This window comes from Perognathus longimembris, chromosome 20, assembly GCF_023159225.1.
Source record: "Perognathus longimembris pacificus isolate PPM17 chromosome 20, ASM2315922v1, whole genome shotgun sequence".
Taxonomy (NCBI): Eukaryota; Metazoa; Chordata; class Mammalia; order Rodentia; family Heteromyidae; genus Perognathus; species Perognathus longimembris.
This window is the reverse complement of record NC_063180.1, coordinates 39,360,039-39,382,353: the sequence shown is the minus strand read 5'-3', so window position 1 is coordinate 39,382,353 and position 22,315 is coordinate 39,360,039. Positions and strand designations below refer to the sequence as shown.

The following is a 22,315-nucleotide window of genomic DNA, read 5'->3' as shown; positions in this document are numbered from 1 at the left end:
TGGTGCTCAAGCTGACACTATTGGGTAATGGTGGAAGTAGCTCCCCCTCTTAAGGAGAAGGAGCTTCATGAGAGGTCTGTAAGTCACTGGGAGTGAGGCCTTGACAGAGACAGTGAGACCACATCCCCTTCCTTTGCTTCTTAGCCATGAAGGAAAGCAGCCTTGCTTTGCATGTTTCTGCCATTATGTGCTGCCTACCACAAGCCCAAAGCAATGGAGCCAATTGGCTCTAGACACGTTCAAAACTGTGATCCAAAACACACCTTTTCTCCTTACAGGTTAGATTATCTGGGATATTTGTCATTGAGATAGAAAAGCTAACTGAAACACTACCTAAGGAAAACGTTAATTCAACTTGTCCTTCCAACTGGGATGCAACCAGCACTGAGTGAGCCAAGCCCAGGACAGTCTAGGAAAACCCCACTGTGAGAATGTTGTGCTACGATTCTACTAAGAATACTTGTATTCAGTTCTGCATCTTCAATTCCAGTTTCAAGGACTCTATGAATTAGCCACTGACCCTGTCCAAGAAATGGACCTACGAATGTCCTCATCAAGGCCTGTCGAGAAGCTGAGACCTTGAATCACTACAGCAAGACCTCCTTGGCCTGTCTCATGAATGGGCAATCACCCAATAGCAGAACGCACATAGCATCTGTTGGGGCATGGTCAGCAGACAGGGAGAATTCAGGGCTTCTTCTGCTGAAAATGTAAATACATGGAAAATGTATCAGGAGTTGGCAGTGGTGCTCCCTTCACCCAGCTGCCCACCCTAAAGGGGAAATGAGTAAGCTTGGGTAATTCCCACAGACAGAGGAGGGAACATGGGAGAATGTTCCAGAGGTCCTGAGCCAAGGAAGATGTTCAAAAGCAAGTACAATTTAATTAGAGGAAGAAACATAGCTCCTTTTCCAAAATAAGACATATCATGGTTTTTTAAAAGCAGGAAATAGTTTTCAAGCTAACATTTGTCTGAGCTCCTGTGCTGAGCAGAGGATCCTGATGGAGCCATCCATTTCCCCACCCATGGAAGCTCTGGCTTTGCTTCCATCTCTGACATCACGGAGGAATGTTACTAAATTCTTCAGGGCTCCTCTCCACTGCCACAACTTATTAAGAAGCTGTTGTTATTTTAATAGACTGAGAATTGGTGAGGGTTTCATTTAGGAGTCTTTCTTCTCTTTCTTTCTTTCCCTTTTATTTTTTTTTAACTGCATTTGTGTCTTCCTCTCTAGAGAAAGGCTTCTGTGGTTTGGGAGCTCAATTATTACCAATCTAATTAAAAGGCTTTCTTCTTTCCACCATCCCGATGAACAGAAAGCTCATTAGAACGACACCGGGTTTCCGCACCAGTGTGGCAGCCTGGGACCAACCCAGGGTTTCAAACTGTAATCAACAAGCAGCAGCCAGCCACCACCTGGCAGGGCAGGGATGCCAGAGACAGCCTCCGTGGAGGCTCCCCGAGGAAACTGGCAGAAGGATGCTGCCACGTGCCACGTGGCCTCCTCTCCTCCCCCTCCAAGTCTGGAGCTCCCATTGACCAGGCAATGTCATCTCTCACTTCCTATCTACTTGCTACGTGTCATGTAGTCTCTCTCTCTCTCTCTCTCTCTCTCTCTCTCTCTCTCTCTCTCTCTCACACACACACACACACACACACACACACAATCAAGTCCCTATCATACTGTACAAGCCCTTGCTAGGATCTTGTGTGAGAGGCTAGAGTGACAAGCGTGGACCACTCCTGATGTGCATTCATTCAGTCAGCATTACTGAGCACTTCCGGTCTCTAGCACTATGCTAGTCCTATCCATACACAGGGAACTGAATACTGTTCTTGAGCTCTTGGAACATGAGACAGGGTGGGAGAGGGTTAAACAATTTAGTCACAATGGGTCTCTAAGTAGAGAGACCAGGGTCACAGAGTAAAAAACAAGACCCTTTGGGGAGGCTGACAGGAAGATGGACCTCACCCACACAAACAAGGGCTGGAGCCTTTTTATTCTCTATGACCCTTTGTGCTTATACTCTATGATCTTTTTTTTTGCCGGGGGGCGGGGAGCGGGGCATCAGTCCTGAGGCTTGAACTCAGGGCTTGGGCACTGTCCTTGAGTTCACTCAAGGCTAGCGTTCTACCACTTTGCACCACAGCTCTACTTCCAGTTTTCTGATGGTTCACTGGAGGTAAGAGTCTCACAGACTTTCCTGCCCAGCCAGACTGGCTCTGAACTGTGATCCTCAGATCTCAGCCTCCTGGGTCACTAGGATGACAGACATGAGCCCCCAGTTCCCAACCTCCCTGATCTTTTCACAATACACATGGGTCCTCTCTCACCCACTACTTGCACCCCAGCCTTGAGCCTTTGTTCCTGGACCCTCAGTGACAGTCCTGCTTGCCAACTCCCAACCCTATCTCAAAGGGGTCCCCACACAGCAGGAGTGAACTTGAAAGGTGATGACAGTTACACCCACTAATCTTCCCTCCCAGCCTGCTTGCAAAGTAGAAGTCTCTGCACACTCTTCCCAGGTACAGCCTTCCCTCAATTCTCTCGTGCCAGGCATCTCGCTGACCTCTTCTGCATAGGGGACCAGCGGCCAGCTTCAACCCTAGGGCACTCACTTCCCGGGCAGGGCTGACATATCCAGGGAGGAACGCTAGAGAATATTCCAGGGGATCCTGAGCCAGGGAGTATGTTCCAAAGGAACTACAATTTAATTCCAGGAAGAAAATATATCTCCTCTCTCCAAAATAAGACATAGCAAGATTTTCTTTTAAATTGTCAGTTTTGATTTTTTTTCTTGTTATTATAAAGATGATGTACGGAGGGGTTACAGTTTTCATAAGGCAGGTAATGGGTACATTCTTTTTGCCACCCCTTCTCTCACTCTCTCTTCCCATTTTTCCCTCCCGCCCCCACTCATAGGTTGTTCATTTTCCACACAGTATCCAGTGAGTACCACTGCTGCATTTGCACACCCTTTGTGCTCCTCTTTACCCTCCAAAGACAGATAAATAACAGACAAGATGATAAGGAAACAAAAACAACAGCAAAGAAAAAAACAACCCTCTTGTTTCCATTTCCTGGAGTTCAGTTGGATAAATACCATGTTATATGATCAGAGGCGCATAGATGGGTATTGAGCCTTTGTGTTCCTCCCCTCAGAATATCCTCCTTTGGTCTCACTGTGTGTGACTGCCCAGAGTCTTGCATAATTTATCATGTCCTGACTAGTTTGGGTCTAGCTTCCACATATGAAAGGGAACAGGCACCTTTTGTCTCTCTGAGCTTGGCTTACCCTCACTATCAAGGTTTTCTGAAGCAGGAAATAGTTGTAGCACCAACAGTGAGGCAAGGGAGCCCCTGCGTTTGAAAGGCCTGCAGATGGGGAGTTGTCCACGCTTGCCACCCTTGCCACTCTGGCCTGTCACACAAGATCATTTATTTAAGGCAAAGCAGAACCTGCAGAGGATCCACTTGGGGATCCCAAGTGGGGAGGAAGGCCAGTTTCTCTCTCGGAGAAGCAGCTACACTGAGGCCGAAGCCAGTCTTCTGAGCAGCCTTGAACAGATTAGTAACACCAGAATCAGGAGGAGGAGGCATCCATACCCTTTCTCTCACATCCACGAGGTCATGCGGGACAAACACTGGGATTCTTCTTGCGATAGGGGATACCATTTGCCTCCCTGGCCCAGTGGTTTCTGGGCAAATGACAGCACAGACCGCCTGAGAAACAGCATCTGAGGGCCCCTGGAGGCCGTGATGGGCCAACAGTGCAGACAGGTAGCTTGGTCTGCTTGGCTTGTTGTGACTCTCTATAAACCCGGAGGCACAATCAATTTCTCAACAGGTGGGAGGCTGGATATCTGAGACAGGGGGCATGAAGGAATTATGGTGTCTAGTGAAGGCCTTTCTCATTCATAAAGGTCATCTTCTCCCTGAGGCTTCTCATATACAGGGGCAGAAGGGAGTTAAGACAAATCTCCTGGTCTGTCTCTATCTCTGTCTTTCTGTCTCTCTCTCTCTCTCTGTCTCTGTCTCTCTGTCTCTCTCTCTGTCTCTCTCTCTCTCTCTCTCTCTCTCTCTCTCGTGTATGTGTGTGTATGTGTGTGTGAGTGTGTACATGCTCATGTGTACGTGTGTGCCCATGTGCTGGTCCTGGGGCTTGAACTAAGGGCCTGGGCATTGTCTCTGAACTTTCCCCCCCCTCAAAGCTAGTGCTCTACCAATTGAGCCACAGCTCCACTTCCAGCTTTTTGTGTTTTTTGATTTTTTGGTGATGAACTGGAGTTAAGAATCTCAAGGTCTTTCCTACCCAGATCTCAGCCTCCCATGTAGCTAGGAAGACACAGTGAGCCACCTGTGCCTTACTTTATAACCGTCTCTTTTCAAAGGACACTAGCACCATTCATGTCCCAGTCCCTTCCCCAAGGACTCGCCTCCCGAACCCATCTTCAAGGACCTGAGGGTTTCATCCTATGAATATAAAGGTGCTGAACTGTCCATTCACAGCCTTCTGAAAATGGCTCCTGCAGTTTGGGTTTACAGAGGAGCAGAATCCATGCAGATGCCCCTTAAGCGCCAAGCAGCAGGTGCTTGTTTCTGTGGCTTTTCATGGTCTCTCTCCTGAGACTCAGGAGTGATAAAAGCTGCCCAGTACCTCCTGGAGCTGGAGGGGTGAGGGGAGAGACTGTCCAATCGGTAGAAGGTCATGTGATGTTAGCATCTGTCACCGAGCCCACAGAGCTCTCCTGCAAGACACACAACTCCTGTCAGCCCCCAGGGGCTCCAGAAGAGACAAGGATCACACATAGCCCATGCTGGAGTCAGAAGGCCAAGCAGAGCACAGCACCCCAGTGTCAACTGGCCTTACTCTCTTCATTTTTTAAAAAATCTGGGCACGCAGGAGAGGAGCAGGCTTTGATTTATGTCACCATGGTTTTTTTTTTTCCTTTTTAAATCAATCTTTCTAAATAACTGTGCACCCAATTTAGAGTACAACTGTTCCTATGATGGGTAATACACTATCTTGCATTTCTACAGCAATTATTCTTTTGGAAGTTATGGGGACACCTTATTCAATGACATTGTACAGAGATTTCATTTACTTCCCTCCCTCCTTCCTTCCTTGGTTCATTCTGTCCTTCTGCTGCTGCATTTGGGTAGAAGCTGAGAAAACAAAACACATAGCAATAAATCTAGCCATGTCTGAATCCTTATTTGCAGAAATGACCTCTGGATGATATAAATTCATAGTTTTCAGCAAGGATGACTTATCTAATCTCATCCACCCTATTTCCATCCTACCATTCTAGGACAATAAACTTATGGTCTGTGATTTCCTCTGAGTCAGCAACCCTTATGACTGGCAAAGACGTGTGTCCAGATTAAGAAATAAATTCATATGAACCAATCAGGAAAAGGTAGACAATACAACAGGAAAATGGGCAAGAAATGAACACGCGCTTTGCCATAGAAGATATCATGAACATAACTCTGGTTGCTAACCCTGAAGCAGCTTATATTCTTGTAGTATCTCTACCTTCCTCTGTCTCTCTCCCAACTCTTCTCTCCTCTTTATCTCATCTGTCTTTTCTGTCTCTCTCTCCCTCTTTTCCTTTCTCCCTCTGTTCTCTCTCCTCTCTCTCTCTCTTTCTCCTCTCCCTCTTCTCTCTCCCTCTCACGCACACATACATATATATTTTGTAACCTATTTGAACCTTGTGACAACACAGCACTTCATAAGGAGGATTGTGGATGTCTTTCCAAATTTAATTTTAAATTACCTTCATGATCAAGGTAATGTAAGCTCACAACAAAGCATTCAAACAGAACAAAGACATATGAAATTAAATTTGGAAATACATTCACAACCAAAAAGACTTAGAGAATTGGCCTAGATTTCAACATCTCCTTTCTACGTACAACTGCCAATGTTCACTGGTATTCTGGTATTCTTATTCTTCCTGAAATCAAGCTTAAAAATTGTCTAGAGGTCAACATGTACTTTCCATGGTGGGTTAATGGACAGATGGATGGATGAATGGATGGATGGATGGATGGATGAATGGATGGATGGATGAATACATGTATGGCTGGGTAAGTGGATGGATGGGTGGGTGAGTGGATGGGTGGATGGATGGATGGAGAGACAGATGGACAGATGTAACCTGTTTTTTAGCCAGCTATCCCACACTGCTGAGGGTTTGTACCACTATTTCGCGACTAAGACTCTGGAAAACTCCTTCATGACAACAGAATCCACAGATATATACTTATATTTAAGTCCCAACAAGTGGAAGAAATGCAGGATGCATTCCTTTATGATCAGGAACTCTGAACAAATAAGACTGCAGATCCTGTTCGAACCAGACTCTAACGCACATTTTCCCTTCTCCCAACAGGCCAGCAACTCCTGTTAACATAATCCCAAGAAGGATGGAAGTGAGCAGGAAAAGCAGCTGAAGAGGCTGACTTCTTTGGTAAGGATAAATGCCAGGTGGTCAGGGGCAGGCATGTGTTCCTGAGCTTGGGTCCTCCATCCGGGCAACACACCACTGGATTTCCCTTTTCCCTGGAAGTCCTGCTACCCATTCCATTCCTGGAGGGGAAACACCGTCCATGGACAGAGTGCTCCAGCTGTCTATGCATGGTGGGGATGTTGAGAAAAAGGCTGCCAGGCAAGTTCCCCTGGGGAAGTGTATGCACACACACACACACACACACACACACACACACACACACACACGTCCATTTAGATCCTGCTGGATAGATGCCATCCTCACACCTGGCTATCTCTTTCCAGGGAGCCAGGCTAGAGTCAAGGCTACACTGCCAACTGCAGCATGACTCTTTCCCCAAGTTGTCTCCCGAGCACCCTCTCAGGGTCTCAATCCCATGAAGTCATGGGAACTGAGTCACCTAACAGAAGAAGGTGGCCCTTGAGTTGGGATGTCACAAATTGGACAGCAGTGGCGATCAAAAGATTGGAGGAGGAGAGAGAAGGAGAGAGAACGCCATCAGCACACTGCAACCGCCTCCAGGCATTTCCTACACTGAGCACAACCAACACAAGGCCTGTACCAGTCACACTACTAAACGTAAATGTGTAGTGGCGTCAGGCACCCCCAGGGAGGCCTTACACACAGAGGTGTACCCAGGTACTTGAATGAACACCAGGCTATCTCCCAAGGAACCTTCCAGAAGGCTCTTCTGTGACAAGGCCATCAATGATCTGACCTCCCGCAAGAAAGGTGGCCCAACAGAAACGATCTGCAAATGAAGTAAGGAGTCAGGATGTATTTATCCACTTCCTTAGCATCCTTTATACATTTTTTTTTTTTTGGCCAGTCCTGGGGCTTGGACTCAGGGCCTGAGCACTGTCCCTGGCTTCTTTGTGCTCAAGGCTAGCACTCTGCCATTTGAGCCACAGCGCTACTTCTGGCCGTTTTCTGTATATGTGGTGCTGGGGAATTGAACCCAGGGCCTCATGTATACGAGGCAAGCACTCTTGCCACTAGGCCATATCCCCAGCCCATCCTTTATACATTTAAATTTGTTTTTAATTCATATCTCAAAGCTTCCATATCTTTGTGGGATGCCCTAATTGATCAGTACATGTTTATATCATGTAATACTTGTATCAGCTTAAACGCCTCTATCTTTTTAAATGTCTATTATTTCCTTACAGTGATAACATTTAAAACATTTTTTTGGTGCCAGTCCTGGGATGTGAACACAGGGCTTAGGTGCTGACCCTAGACTTTTCTGCTCAAGGTCAGTGCTCTACCACTTAAGCTACAGCTCCACTTCCAGATTTTTAATTGTGGTTAAATGGAAATAAGAGCTTCACAGACTTTCCTGCCTGAGCTGTCTTTGAATTGTGATTCTCAGATCTCAGCTTCCTGAGTAGCTAGGATTACAGGTGTGAGCCACTAGTGTCCAGCTTTCAAATTTATTGTAGTTTTTTTTTTTTTTTTTTTTTTTTGGCCAGTCCTGGGGCTTGGACTCAGGGCCTGAGCACTGTCCCTGGCTTCTTCTTGCTCAAGGCTAGCACTCTGCCACTTGAGCCACAGCGCCACTTCTGGGCATTTTCTGTATATGTGGTGCTGGGGAATCGAACCCAGGGCCTCATGTATACGAGGCAAGCACTCTTGCCACTAGGCCATATCCCCAGCCCTATTGTAGCATTTTTAAATGTGCAGTGCACTATGGCCAACGTACTGCATCACATTATACCAGAACTTGCTTCAAACTCCAATGTTGGTGGTCTCCTTCATATCCCTAGAAACACGATTTAGAAGCAGTAACTTTTCCTGCATTTTGTTATCTGATGTTCCAATACAAATGTATTGATTTAATAAAAATTTAAAAAATAAGCCTAAGGAAGGAATAACATAGAAAATAATCTGTGCCTCTAGGAACACTGAAAATAAGAATTATGAAAATGTAAGCTGTGAATAAAATGTAAAAAAAAATGCTAGTTACATGAACATAGTATGATTCCAAATAAAAAAGAAAAGTAATAAAAAGCCGGTTGCTAGTGGCTCATGCCTGTAACCCTAGCTACTCAGGAGGCTAAGATCTGAAGATCAAGGTTCAAAGTTAGCCTAAGTCCAAGACTCTTATTTCCAAGTAACTAGCAAACAGCCAGAAATGGAGCTGTGGCTCAAGTGGTAGAGCATCAACCTTGAGTGAAAAAGCCAAGTGAGAGCAAGAGACCCTAAATTCAAGCCCCAGTACAGATACAAATAAATAAATAAATATGTATAGCTAAATAAACAACACAAAGTAGCTAACCTAATAAGAAAGGAAGGCAGACTGACAGGCAAAACTAATATACAAAGTACTACCTGGAAAAAATCCAAAGAAGAGTTTGCTTCTTTGGGAGTTCTTTAGACACTATTACTCAATAAAGACTAGGATCAAATTAAACATGATTTCAGAAACAAGATAACAAAATAACACACCCAAATGAGAGAGAAGATGTCAGAGCTAAATAAATAAACTGAAAACCCAAATAACAGGAATGCATGGTTAATAAATTAGAAGAAGAAAGTAACAAAACAGACAGCTAAAAATTGAGTTACTGGAATGAAAGCAAGTCATGAGGTAATGAGGGCTTGAACAGAGGGAAAACACAAAGAAATTCAGTGAGTTAGACCCAGAGGCAGAGGGAGAACGTGATGCAAAGCCCCTACAACAAAGCCCACCTGCGAAACAGGCCAGGTGAAAAGGGAATCAATCAGTGGCCCAGTGTGAAACACAAAACTACCAGTTTCTGTGTCCTGCAGATTGGCAGACTCTACAAACTGAACACAATTCTGCTGTAAAACATCTACAAAGGCTGAATTAAAATGACTGTTTAAATGCCAATTGAAACACAAGAAAGTCAGGAAAATCTTCAAAAGGAAAATTCAAAAGGATGTTAGCAAGAATATTATAAGCATGTGGACCAAAACTGGGGTATTATATCTGTGCCCTGGCATGCTCAGAGAGAGCTTGCCCAGTGCCTACCTGGGGCTGGGAGCAATCGTAAACACATACCACACACACACACACACACACACACACACACACACACACCCCACAAAGTCCCTGGCCCCATCTACCATGTGGTACCCGCATCCTGAAGAACCATTTGTAAAACAAAAGAGAACTTTGTCCAAAAGTAAAGCTGTCATCCTGGGAATATATGGCCTTCCTTCTGATGGAGAATTCAAATACCAAATGATCCATAAAGAATAGGAACTCTGAAAGCTACGGGAATTTCTGCAAGTGAAATCGTTCTCTGCCTGGCACAGAAGCTTTTACCTGGAAACTCAGTTATTCAGGAGGCAGAGGTCAGGAGGTCTGAAGTTCACAACTAGCCCAGGCCAGAATAAATAAATAAATAAAGCAAGATCTCATCTTCTCATCTCCGTCAATAAGCTGGGTATGGTGGTAGGCCTCAGTGAAAGGAGGATATTGGAAAGAAGCCAGCCTGGTGTAAAATAACTAGAGTCATAAGTAGGGTGTGTGTGTGTGTGTGTGTGTGTGTGTGTGCGCGCGTGTGTGTAGGCAGGTGATGCTGGGGTGAAAACAGGATAGAGGGCCTGCTTGGTAAACACAGGGTCCTGGGTTTAAACCTCAGCTTAATAAAACAAAAGCACACGCACACACACACGCGCACACACGTTATTCTAGGCCTCTAAAACTTTGTGGCACACCAAAAAAAGCAACAATGAAGCAAACTGAACAAAAGAAAAGAATAAAAACTATCTTTGCCAGAAACGATAATGATCATGTCTTCCTGATGCTAAATATAGAATATGCTAAGTGAAATATGAGTGGGAGACAGAAAAAAAGGAATAACTCAGCAAGAAAAATCATCCAAAAATCTCCAACAAGAGAAATACCAGAGAAATGTAACTGAGAATTCCTCCTTATATCAGAGACAGGATAACCAAGTAAGCAGGAATAAACCCTACACATTCAGACAGGGGAACTCAAGAGGCAACACTGACTAGGTGTGGTGAAAATGATTAAATGTATTAACAATATCAAAAATATAAGAAAACTGCTGAATGCCAGGAGCTGACGCCTGTAACCCTAGCTACTCAGGCGACTGAGATATCAGGGTTGCAGATAAAAGCCAGCCAGCGCAGATAAATCCCAGAGACTCTTAGCTCCAGTTAACCAGCAAAAAGCTAAAAGTAGAGCTTAAAGCTAAAAGTGTTCCCTGACCCAGAGATACCTGCCCTGCAGTCTGCAGCCAGGATATAAACTCCTTGGGAGAGTAAGGCTTCCTCCATGCCCAGCTCTTCTGGCTAGTGTATGATTTTCCATCTCCCTTGTGAAATGTAAATTTGGGGGAGACTACCTTCTAGTATGAGTAGAAATTCATCTTAGTTAGAAATAATACCATATGTAAGTGAACAGGTATATTCAGTACTAAGCAGTGCAGAACAGGAGTGGCTGCCTGAAGTATAGACATGGCTTCTAGCTTGCTTTTGCCACAACCAGCTGTCAGACATTCTCTCTGGTCCTTTATTTTCTTATTTGCAATCTCAGGGGATCATTCTTGTGGCTCCCTTCAGCACCAATAGTCAATAAATTTAAATCACAAGAAATGAAAAAAAAAAAAAAAAAGCTAAAAGTGGCTTAAATGGTAGAGGACCAGCCTTGAAAGCAAGGTCCTGAGGTCAAGTCCTAGTACCAGCACAAATAAATAAATAAAAGGATCGGAAGGAGCTAGATGCGTGATCCAATTGGTACAGCACCTGCCAAGCAAACCCTGAGTTCAAACCCAGTACTTGTAAAACAAACAACAACAAAACAAACAAGAAAACCCAAAGACAGGAAATGGCACAGTGAAGAGATTCAACACACACACATACACACTCACATTTTTAATGTAGCAAATGTAGAACATTTAAATAGTGACTAAGAACCTTCCAGAATTAGCCAAGTAAACCTCAATTTAAGGACATACAAGGTCCTCAGAAAAGGAAAGGATGAATCAAAAACTAATAAAACCAAATCATTTTTCACTCTCAAGATGCAACAAGCTTAGAATGAATCACTTCCATATTTACAAGGAAAACACTGAGCAAATGGAGAAATCAATGACTCTTCTCAAACCTTACACACAGGGAAATCTGAAGAGCAGGAAAAGCCCAAGTCAAGCCAAGATCTGCTTCCTTGAGGCATAGAGCCCTGGAAGCTATAAACTTGTCACACATGGCAATGCGGGATGGGTTTCTGTTTGCTGAGTGTGAACTTGAGCAAAAGCAAGAGACCCTAGGGCCAATGTCTTTTGGAAACTCCCAAGATGTTATGGCTTTTATCTGCAGGAGCTGTGATGAGCACATGCTTTTTGATAAATAGGCAGGATTGCTCTTGGGGCTTTGCTAAAAGCAAAGAAGTCACCTGGAGAAAACAGATCTCCCCAGAAACTTCTTATAAGAAAGCCACTGTCTAGGCTTTTCCAGACTTTTCTCATGGCAGAGGGAAGGCCACGTGTCACCCAACCACTCGTGGCCTTCTGTGTCACTTCAGTTGGAGGAAGGCTGTATACCTCATCATACTCATGAAGGACACAGGCCCAGTGACAGACAGAGGCTTAGCCTGCAATTATGAGACATCCTTCCACTTACTACCAGCCCAAAGCTCCAGCATTCCCCGTTGAGGAAGAGGGCTTTGTAGGCCCAGGTCAAGAAGGGAAAAGCAGACACTGGAGGCATATGAGACCTCTGGTACATAAAATTATAGCAAGCATTCAATAAAGCCAACTATTAGTCAAACCAATATAAATGGTCCCATCCAAGGTGTGTTTGCCTCAATTCCTATTATCTTATAAGGGACATTTCTGGTCATGAGAGAAGAAATGACCAGACAACTTAAAATCAATCAGTAGGACTTGGAACCAATGTTGAAGTGATCATATGAGAGAAAATACATTTGGGGGCTAAAGAGAAAAATGAAGAGGCAAAAAGCAAGTGAGATGTTTGTGTGAGAGAAAGGGGAACTGGGAGGCAGATAGGGAGACAAAGTGGTAGAAAGCACACCATGTAGATAACATAGGTCTGTTTATGACATTTCTTGTTCCCATAGTGCCTTGGGATCCTGCTCAAATGTGTTTTCTTCCCACAATGCCCTGGGTGCACACTCAGCCAATAAAAAGAGCCAAGGTGGTACATGCACAAGCCATCAAACAATGAGCTTAAAGCCCAGGGGAGGAGATAGGACAGAAGCCTCATACTATGAAAACCTCCCTCAGAGAGGGCTCCATTGGCTTCCTCTTTAGACCCGTCTCCTGATGGAGAGTTTCTGCTCCTCTCTCTTTTTGTTTTCTTTTAAATGCATTTTAAAATTTTATTGGGAAGGTGATGTACAGAGGGGTTACAGATATATGTCAGATAAAGAGTACATTGCTTTTTGGACAATGTCACCCCTTCCCTGGCTCTCTCCCAGTTTTCCCCTCCTGTCCCCACCCACAAGTTGTAGAGTTCATGTTCCACGTAGTGTCCAGTGAGGACCACTGCTGCCTTTGTTCACCTATTTCTGTTCACTTTCAAATCAACTTACGCTGTTTACTGGAAACACTTCCTGACTTTTAATAAGGCGAAGAGAATGAACCTGCCACTACAAAGTATCATAATCTGCAGAAAGATGGAAATGAGGCAAGGATCACACTGGGAAGTGAGATGCCAAAAACACTGTCAAAGGAATTAAAGAACACCAACATGCATGTGATAAATACCAACATTATTTTTTTTAAATCAGTGATAGTTTGTCAGTGACAGCATCAAAAAGTGGCAAGGGTGTGGAGGTGCATCTCTGTAACCCCAAAACTCAAGAGGTAGAGATAGGAAGATCACTGAACTTTGACGAGTCTGAACTACATAGTAAAACTTTATCTGGGGGGAGAAAAGGGAACTTCATAAACTGAAATATGAAAGACAGAAGAGCAGAAGAGAAAATGAAAAACAATAGTTTTGCTGGGCACCAGTGGCTCACCCCTATAATCCTAGCTACTTAGGAGGCTGAGATTTGTGGTTCAAAGGCAGCCCCGGCAAGAAAACCCACGAGACTCTTAGCTCCAATGAACCACAGAAAACTGGAAGTGGCACTGTGGCTCCAAGTGGTAGAGCACTAGCCTTGAGGCAGTGCTCAGGCTGAGTTCAAGCCCCACAATTGACATAATTTTTTTTAAAAGAAGAGTTTTATCCAAGAGGTATTAATCTTATCCAAGAGATATTAATCTATATGTAATTAGATCAACAGGAGAAGAAAGATCCCACTATTTGTTTTTTTTTTTTTTTTTTTTTTGGCCAGTCCTGGGCCTTGGACTCAGGGCCTGAGCACTGTCCCTGGCTTCTTCCTGCTCAAGGCTAGCACTCTGCCACTTGAGCCACAACGCCGCTTCTGGCCGTTTTCTGTATATGTGGTGCTGGGGAATCGAACCTAGGGCCTCGTGTATCCGAGGCAGGCACTCTTGCCACTAGGCTATATCCCCAGCCCCAAGATCCCACTATTTGAATGGCTGAGAACTTGCCAAATTTATTGACAGATACAAATCATAGATTCAGGAAGTTGTATGAACACCCAGCAGACTAAATAGTGAACAATCTAAACCTGTACCTTATTCCTATCTCAGAAATCAAATCACAATGGATCATAAGCTTATAGGTAAAATGCGAAATGAGAAAAAAAAGTAGGAGGAAATATAGAACTGAATATATGTGGTCCAGATTTCAGTGTTATGTTTTTGAGCACAGCACAAAAGGCGTGATAATCCAGGCAAAGTAAAAACACTAGCAAATTGGATTTATGAAAGCTAAACAAATGTTCTGTGAAAGACACTGTTACCAGAATGAAAAGATAAATTACAGACAGGGAGGAAAATCTTGCAAAATCACATCTCTGATTAAACAAACAAACAAAAAAAGGAACTTGCATCTAAAATACAGAGGGGAAAAGAAATCAACAATAAGAATACAACTTCCACAGAAGATGGAAGAAAAGAACCTCACAAAGGAAGTGTCCAGATGGCCAATAAGCTGACGAAAAGCTGTCCCTCGCCATGTCATCGGGGAAATGCAAATGAACACAAGGAGCTACTACTGCATATCCTTTCATTTCTGAGGGCTACAGCAAACTGTGTAAGTTGAGAGGAGGGGGAATCAGAACCACAGGAATGCTCAGCATACCATGATGTGAAAATGAGAGACGTCGCAGGCACTGTGGAAGAGAGCTCACATCCGAAATCCTAGCTACTCACAAAGGCTGAGATCTGAAGATCATGGTTCAAAGCCAGGAAAGTGGGCAGGAAAGTCCATGAAACCATTTTTATTTATTTATTTTTGATCAGTCATGGGGCTTGAACTCAGAGCCTGTGTGCTGTCCCTGGGCTCTTTTGCTCAAGGCTAGTAGTGCTCTACCATTTTGAGCCACAGCCCCACTTCCAGGTTTTTAGGCAGTTAATTGGAGATCAGAGTCTCATGGACTTTCTCCTAAATGGGTTGGCTTTGCATCACGATCCTCAGATCTCAGCTTCCCGAGTAGCTAGGATTACAGGAGTGAGTCACCAGTACCTAACTCATAAGACTCTTAGCTCCAATTAACCACCCCAAAAAGCCTGAAGTAGATGTGTGGCCCAGGTGGTCGAATACCAGCCTTGAGCAGAAAAAGTCAAAGGATAAGTGCTCAGAGCCTAAATTCAAGCCCCAAAACCAGCATCAAAAGACACACACACACACACACACACACACACACACACACACACACACACAGAGAGAGAGAGACAGAGAGAGACAGAGACAGAGACAGAAAAACTGATTCAGCTTAACTCAAAACAGTTTAAGAGAAAATGCTCAGTTCAATTTGATATATATTCATTCATGGGTTACCCCAGTCACATTGTGTGTTCTCTGTAAAATTTTTTTCATATCTCAACAAATTTATGGTGCCACTCAACTTTAAAACACCTCCTATTTTTCTAAAGCAAAATGTGAAAAAAGATTTATATGTGAGACCGGTTGGAAATGGTATTAGGTTTCTTTGCATGTATGTATATATGGCTGGGTGGGTGGCACTCCTAAGAGGTGTACAAATCATTGTTATTTTACCCCTCAGGGAAGTCAAAGAGTTGCTGATGGCTATGATCAGGGAGGGCCTGGGGCACTCACTGTAGGTGCCAGCTTTGCCATCATGACTCTCATATGCTGAAGTGTAAGCATGAGTGGTCAGCAGTGCTGAACTCAAGGAAGTAACCTAAGGAGTTTCCACTACAGGCCAGCGCCACAGTGCTCAGCATGGTGATTCACAGTTACTAAAGGTGTGTCAGTTGCCCTACAACTGAAGAATGGATCAAGAAAATGTGATTCGTGTATATAACACATACATACATATAAATTTTTGTTCTTATTTTATTTTTTGATGGTCCTAAAGGCTTAGACTGAGGTCCTGGGCTCTGTCCTTGAGTTCTTGTTGCTAACACTCTGAGCCACAATGCCACTTCTGGCTTTTTCTGTGATTTAATTGGAAATAAGAGTCTCACAGGCTTTCCTGCTTGGGCTGGCTTCCAACTGCCATCCTCAGAGCTCAGCCTCCTGAGTAGCTAGAATGGCAGGTGTGAGCCACTGACACCTGGCTGAAAGTTGTTTTTTGTTGGTTTGTTTTTGTGCTGACCCTGGGGCTTGAACTCAGAGATGGGACACTGGTCCTGAGCTCTTTTGCTCAAGGCTAGTAGTGCTCTACCACTTAAGCCACAGCTCCACTTGCAGCTTTTCCTACTAATCGAAGATAGGAATCTCAAATCTCACAGACTTTTCTACCTGGGTTGATTTCAAAGCTTGATCCTCAGATCTCAGTCTCCTGAGTAGCTAGGAGTATAGCACGAGACACTGGTATCTGGCTTTAGTTCATATATTTATAAGAAGGAGGATTCTAAATTCTGAAAAAAAAATCTAATTAAACTTGCAGTTCCCAAATGTATTTATAAATCCTTTTTGTTTCTCAGTGAAATCTATAAATAATGAGTTCTCTCCAGATCTTTAGGCTCCAATCCTTCTCTTATAGTCTTGCAGAAAGCTAATAAATTACTTGTGTCCAAAAATATCTTGGCAGTTTATTCTAACTAATCACTGTTACAGTTTTGACACTAAGAAATAAACCCTACACCTAAATCCCATTTCTCTTCTAAGAGAGAGTATATTTGAATTCAGAATATATTCAAACACCCTCTTTTAACCTTAACAATGAGAAGCTAAATGAACCAAATTCAGACAATTCACAGATTTCTTTTCTTCTGAGATGTGCCATGATGTGTCATGCCATAAGGCCTACTATACCAATTACAAAAAAAAAATCCTATCATAAAAATCGGGGACAGAATTACTTTGCTATTTTTTCATAACTTAGAGGATTAAATCCTTTGCATTAATTTCCAAAGTAATACCCTCCTTCTTAAATGACCTCTTGCTATGTATAAACCACTTGATCTGCCAGGGATTTTTTTTTATTAACATAAACCCTGAAACTTTGAAGTGGTTAGGAAGGAAGTCAGCATAGGCCAGTCCATGCCACAACCACCACTGAATTTCTATTCTACCGCCTCTACTTCCTTACCCCATTCCATCACTCAGGGACCAAAATAAATGGCATCTATTTTTGTATTTATTATAACCTAGAACAACAATCTATTACTTTTCAATTTGACCAAGCAATGCATTTGCTGGAACTTAGATTGCATAGTCAGATTGTTAGAGAACCAGGTTATGCAATAGAAAGACATTCCCAAGAGAAGGGGAAAAATACAGTTCTCTGGTATTTTATAATCTGATCCAAGAGCTCTTGACTACAGGGCCATCATGAAATTAGTCTGTATCCTTTCTCACCCCACTTAACCCTCCATCTCAACCCCCACTTATGTTCCTTCATGCCACAGCACACCCCCTAGTCTCTCAGGAAGAATTTCCCACGTCTCACCTCTGTTTTTCCTTTGGGGTATCAGTGCCCCCCACCCCTGGAACCAGGGCCCTGATAATAGAGTCTCCATCCCAGAGCAGAAACAAAAGGGACAGAAGGTAAGTCTGCAGGGAAAACAGTCATCTCTTCGGCTCTTGAACACCCAACCCAACAGAAATAAGAATGAAAATGGGGTCCAATAAACCGACAAAGGAGTTGGAACATTTCCAAGGTTATGAGTATCTACTGCTGCCTTGAGATTAGGGGCGGGAGAACTAAGTAAGTCTCCCTAGACCTACAAATGGGGAGGGGGAGGAACAGACTGTCATTCAATGTGCTCATCTTCTCTCCTTTCATTGGATGAATTCTAGCATCAAATTTATAAGTAATGGACACAGGAATCAAATAGTGCCACATCCCCACATTCTGATCTCTCTCTCTCTCTCTCTCTCTCTCTCTCTCTCTCTCTCTCTCTCTCTCTCTCTCTCTCTCTCTCTCTGTTTGGTACTGAGATTTGAACTCAGGGCCAGGCAAGTACTCTACTACTTGAGCTACAAACTTAGTCCTTTATCAAATCTGTGGATCTAATTCTAGGTTCTCTGTTCTATTTAGGAACCTCTATATTCATTATTCTACCTATACCACAATCTAGATTATAAATCTTCAAATCAATTAGAATGATTCCTCATATTTTCAAAAGTGTTTGCTATTCTTGTTTGTCTTTGCCCTGTAACTTTTTAAGTAACCTTGTGTCTATCTACAGATATTTTAACAAGGGTTCTGATAAAATTTGTATTAAGCCTGCATATCAGTTAGGGGACCGCTGACATATTTATTGTACTTATTATGTTGAGACTTCCATTCATGAATATGTTATGGCTTTCCATTTATTTAGATCTGTTCTGATTTCTGTCATCAGCTTTTATAATACCGTATACAAATCCAGCTTTTATAATACAGTACACAAATCCAGCACATAACTGTCAGACTTTCACATAAGGCAGCCTTTTCTTCTTTTCTCCCTCATTTCTTTCTTCTTCTTCATGAGCAACTGTAAATAGCAATATATACATTCATACATATATATGTATGTATTGTTGCCCACATTGATTGCTAGTGTATAAAAATAGAGCTGATTTTGGTGTGTTAATTTAGTATCCTGCAACCTTACAGAACTCACTTATGCTAGGGTGTGTGTTTGTGTGTGTTTGTGTGTGTGTGTGTGTGTGTGTGTGTGTGTGTGTGTGTGTGTAGATTTGGACAGAGGGACTTTCTCTGCAGACAAAGTCTTCTGCAGATAATCACAATTTTGTTTCCTCCTCTCCTTCTTGTATGGCTTCCATTTCCTTTACTTGATCTTAGCATTCCCAGGACCATGTTGATTAACAGACGTGACAGCAAACACATCTGCATCATTTCCTGTTGATTCTTTCACTACCCAGTATCACGTTGGTGCAGCTCTTTCTAGGTGTAGTTTATCCAGTTGAAAATGTCTGTTTCTGCCTGTATTTTCTCTCAGTTTTATGTTGAATTTTGTCAGATGCTTTCTCTGCAATTAAAATGATCGCATGGTAGTTATAGATTGGCTTTTGAATATTAAACTAGACTCAAATCCCTCCCTACAATAAACCCAGCTTGACCATGGTGCCTGTTTCTTTTTTTTTTTGTATTGATGAATTCCAATCGTTAACAATATATTTGGTTGATATTCATTATATTCAAATATTCAACTTTTTCCTCTCCTCTCCCCTTCCATCTCTTCTTCACTCCCCTCGGCTTCCTTTCTTCCTCCTCTCCCCTCTCCTCTCTTCCACTTTCCTCCCCCCTCCTCTATTTTTGAATTCTACAAGATCAGCCCCTCATACCCAGGATTTCATCGGTGCTAAGCAAATTCCTTACCACTAAGCTACACCCACATCCCTGTCATTTTTTTATGTACTTTTTGAACTGATTTTTCATCATAAGTTAGCTTCCTAAGTGAACTGGAAGTGTTTCCAATTATTCTATATTCTGAAAGCAATGGGATAGAATAGGTATTAAAATTCTTCCTTAAACATCTGATAAAATTCAGTGAACTCCTCTGGGCCTGGACTTAATTTTGAGAGGCTTAAAGTGACAATTCCAGTGTCTTTCATGGTCACAGGGATTTTATTTCATATTGAATGACTTGTGATCATTTGTCTTTGGGGGAATAGATTCATTTCATCTAAATCATCCTACTTGTAAGTATAGAATTCTTCATGGTTCTCATTATTCGTGGATGTCTGTAGGTCATATTTACATCCTGTTTCATTGATGACATTGGTTATATGAATGTTCTCTTCTTTGTTAATCTTGCTTGAGGGTTGTCAATCTCATCGATCTGTTATAACAAACAAGGTGTTAAATTTCATTGACTTTCAATTACTTAATTTCAATTTTATTGATTTCCACTCCTGTCATTCTTCTTCTTGCTTCGGGTTTTCTTTTTCTTTCTTTTGTAGGTTTTCCAGGTGGATCTTGAAGGGGGGGGGGGGAGAGAGAGAGAGAGAGAGAGAGAGAGAGAGAGAGAGAGAGAGAGAGGAGAGAGATGTCCTAGGGCTTGAACTTAGGACCTGCATGCTGTCCCTGAGCTTTTTGGCTCAAGGCTGGTGCTCTTTCATTTAAGCCACACCTCCACTTTCAGCTTTTTGCTGTCTAATTGTAGATAAGACTTTCCTGCCCATCATGGCTTCAAACTATAATCCTTAGACCTCAGATTCCCAAGTAGCTAGGATTACAGGTGTGTGCTATGGGTGACTGGCTGGCTTTTCCTTTAAGACACAAGCACTTGGTGCTACAAAAATTTTCCTCCTTTGGTGCTTTCTTTTTGTCCAGCAAAATTAACTATGTGATAGTTGACTTCCCATTTTCTGAAATGCCAGTTATTCTAACTTTGCCCATAAATTATGCATATGCATTTTTAAAGTTTTTCAACCTTTGGACGCTGCTATGACTTTCATATGGTTAATATCCCCCCAAAAGGTTTAAGGATTGCTCCCAAGAAGAGCATCAGGAAGTGCTATGGACCAATAAAATACAGTCTGGTGAGGGAGGTCTTTAGGTCACTGGGCGGGGCCTTGAGAGACACTGGAACCCTGTATCTAAGTCTCTCTTCCCTTGTGAGATAAGCACTTGCTCTGCCACACAGACAAATGGGGCTATTCAAAGTTGGATGTCAATGTGCACAACTGCAAGCCATAGTAAGGTTCATTTTCACTCTCTAAGGATCCCATGTCAGGTTATTTTGTTAAAGTGAAAGAAAGGTGCAACACACACACACACACACACACACACACTTTTTTGTCCTTTTGTTACTGATTTCCAGTTTGATTCTATCAAGGACAGACACTTTACTCTCGATCAATGCAAATGTGTGATAGTTTGGGCCCAGATGATGTGCGTGCCTTTGTGCCTGTTCGATGCACCTTTAAAATAAGAATGTATTCTGGTATTCTTGAGTGGAGCATTGTACAAGTGTTGAGAACATCTGCTTGGTCGATACTGTTTACCTTGTTTGTACTCTGGTTGATTTTTCTGTCTGGGATTTCCTTCAGTTATTGTGAGAAGAGTGTAGAATCCTCCAGCTATCATTGTGAATGTTTCTACTTCATCCTTAAACTTTACCAGTGCCATTCCCCTACAGTGCTAAGCTAAGGCTTATTCACTCAAGGTTGGTGCTCTACCACTTGAGCCACACTTCTACTTCTGGCTTTTTTGTCTGCTTAACTGGAGATAAGAGCCTCTCAGACTTGCCTGCTTTGAACAAGAATACTCAGACCTCAGCCTTCTGGGTAGCTAGGATTACAGGCATGAGCCACCAGCTCTTGATTGCCTTGATGTGTATTTCCTGAGCTGCATTTCCTCAATGAGAAATTGTAAAATTTGAGTGGCAGATTACAGTTAATGAATTTCAGGGCCCAGCAATTGACAATTAGGCTCAATGACAATTAGGCTCAATTGTTTGGACCCTGGCCACTTGTATCTTCCCACTCCACTTACTTTTCATGGGGCTTGTATTAGTTGCAATGTAAGTTGGAATATGTCACACCACAATTCTTTCAGATTTGGAATAACAGATTTGTGGGTGGAGAACTTCATAACTGAAATTTCTTTTCCTACTTGGCTTTGCAGTGATTTCCAGGATAACAGCTCGTTGGTGATTTAACAGTAAAGCCCCACACTTTTTTCCAATCCTGTACTTGACAATGCTTTTGAAGAATGATTTTCCTCTATTCTCCTGGATGAATTTGAGGTGTTTTTTTTTTTATCCCAAATCATGCTTGGAACTGAAGGACACGGTGGGGCATTTCCATCAAAGTACTTATGTCTTCCTTCAACTTTATGATGCTATTTTAAAAGAATAATTAATAATAATAATTTCCTCTTATGAATACAACCGATTCACTCAGTTTCTCTTTTTGAGTTTTCCATCAGAACCAAATTACAATTTATTCCTCTATCTACTTTGAGTCAATGTTTCCAAGTATAATTTCCTATTGATAGGTTCCTAGGTAAATGCAGATCCCAGGGCCTTTGAGCCTGTGACATCTGGGGTTACTCCATATCCCCTAACAGAGAAGCTACCAAGGGTCGTAGCGAGAGAACACATGGGCATTAAATGTGAAGCAGCAGTGAGAAGAGCTAAAATGGAGTGAAAGATACCAAATACCAAAGGGAAAAAAATCATACTTCAGGATGAAAATAAAAGCACACTGGTCACCCACTTAAGGAGGTTAACTGCTAAAGATAAGATGCAGACCTCTTAAAAGAAAATGTTGCAAGTAAACAAAAATGCAATGGGGACTGGGTTCAAGTGTTCTGATGGTTTTTGCCTCCACAAGATG

The 22,315-nt window shown here is 42.7% G+C and overlaps 1 protein-coding gene across 1 annotated transcript in view; it reads right to left on the bottom strand.

Annotated features, from left to right (window-relative positions):
• Positions 1 to 22,315, bottom strand: part of Chrna7 (cholinergic receptor nicotinic alpha 7 subunit) — a 79,829-nt gene that overhangs the window by 43,153 nt on the left and 14,361 nt on the right. The window lies entirely within an intron of this gene.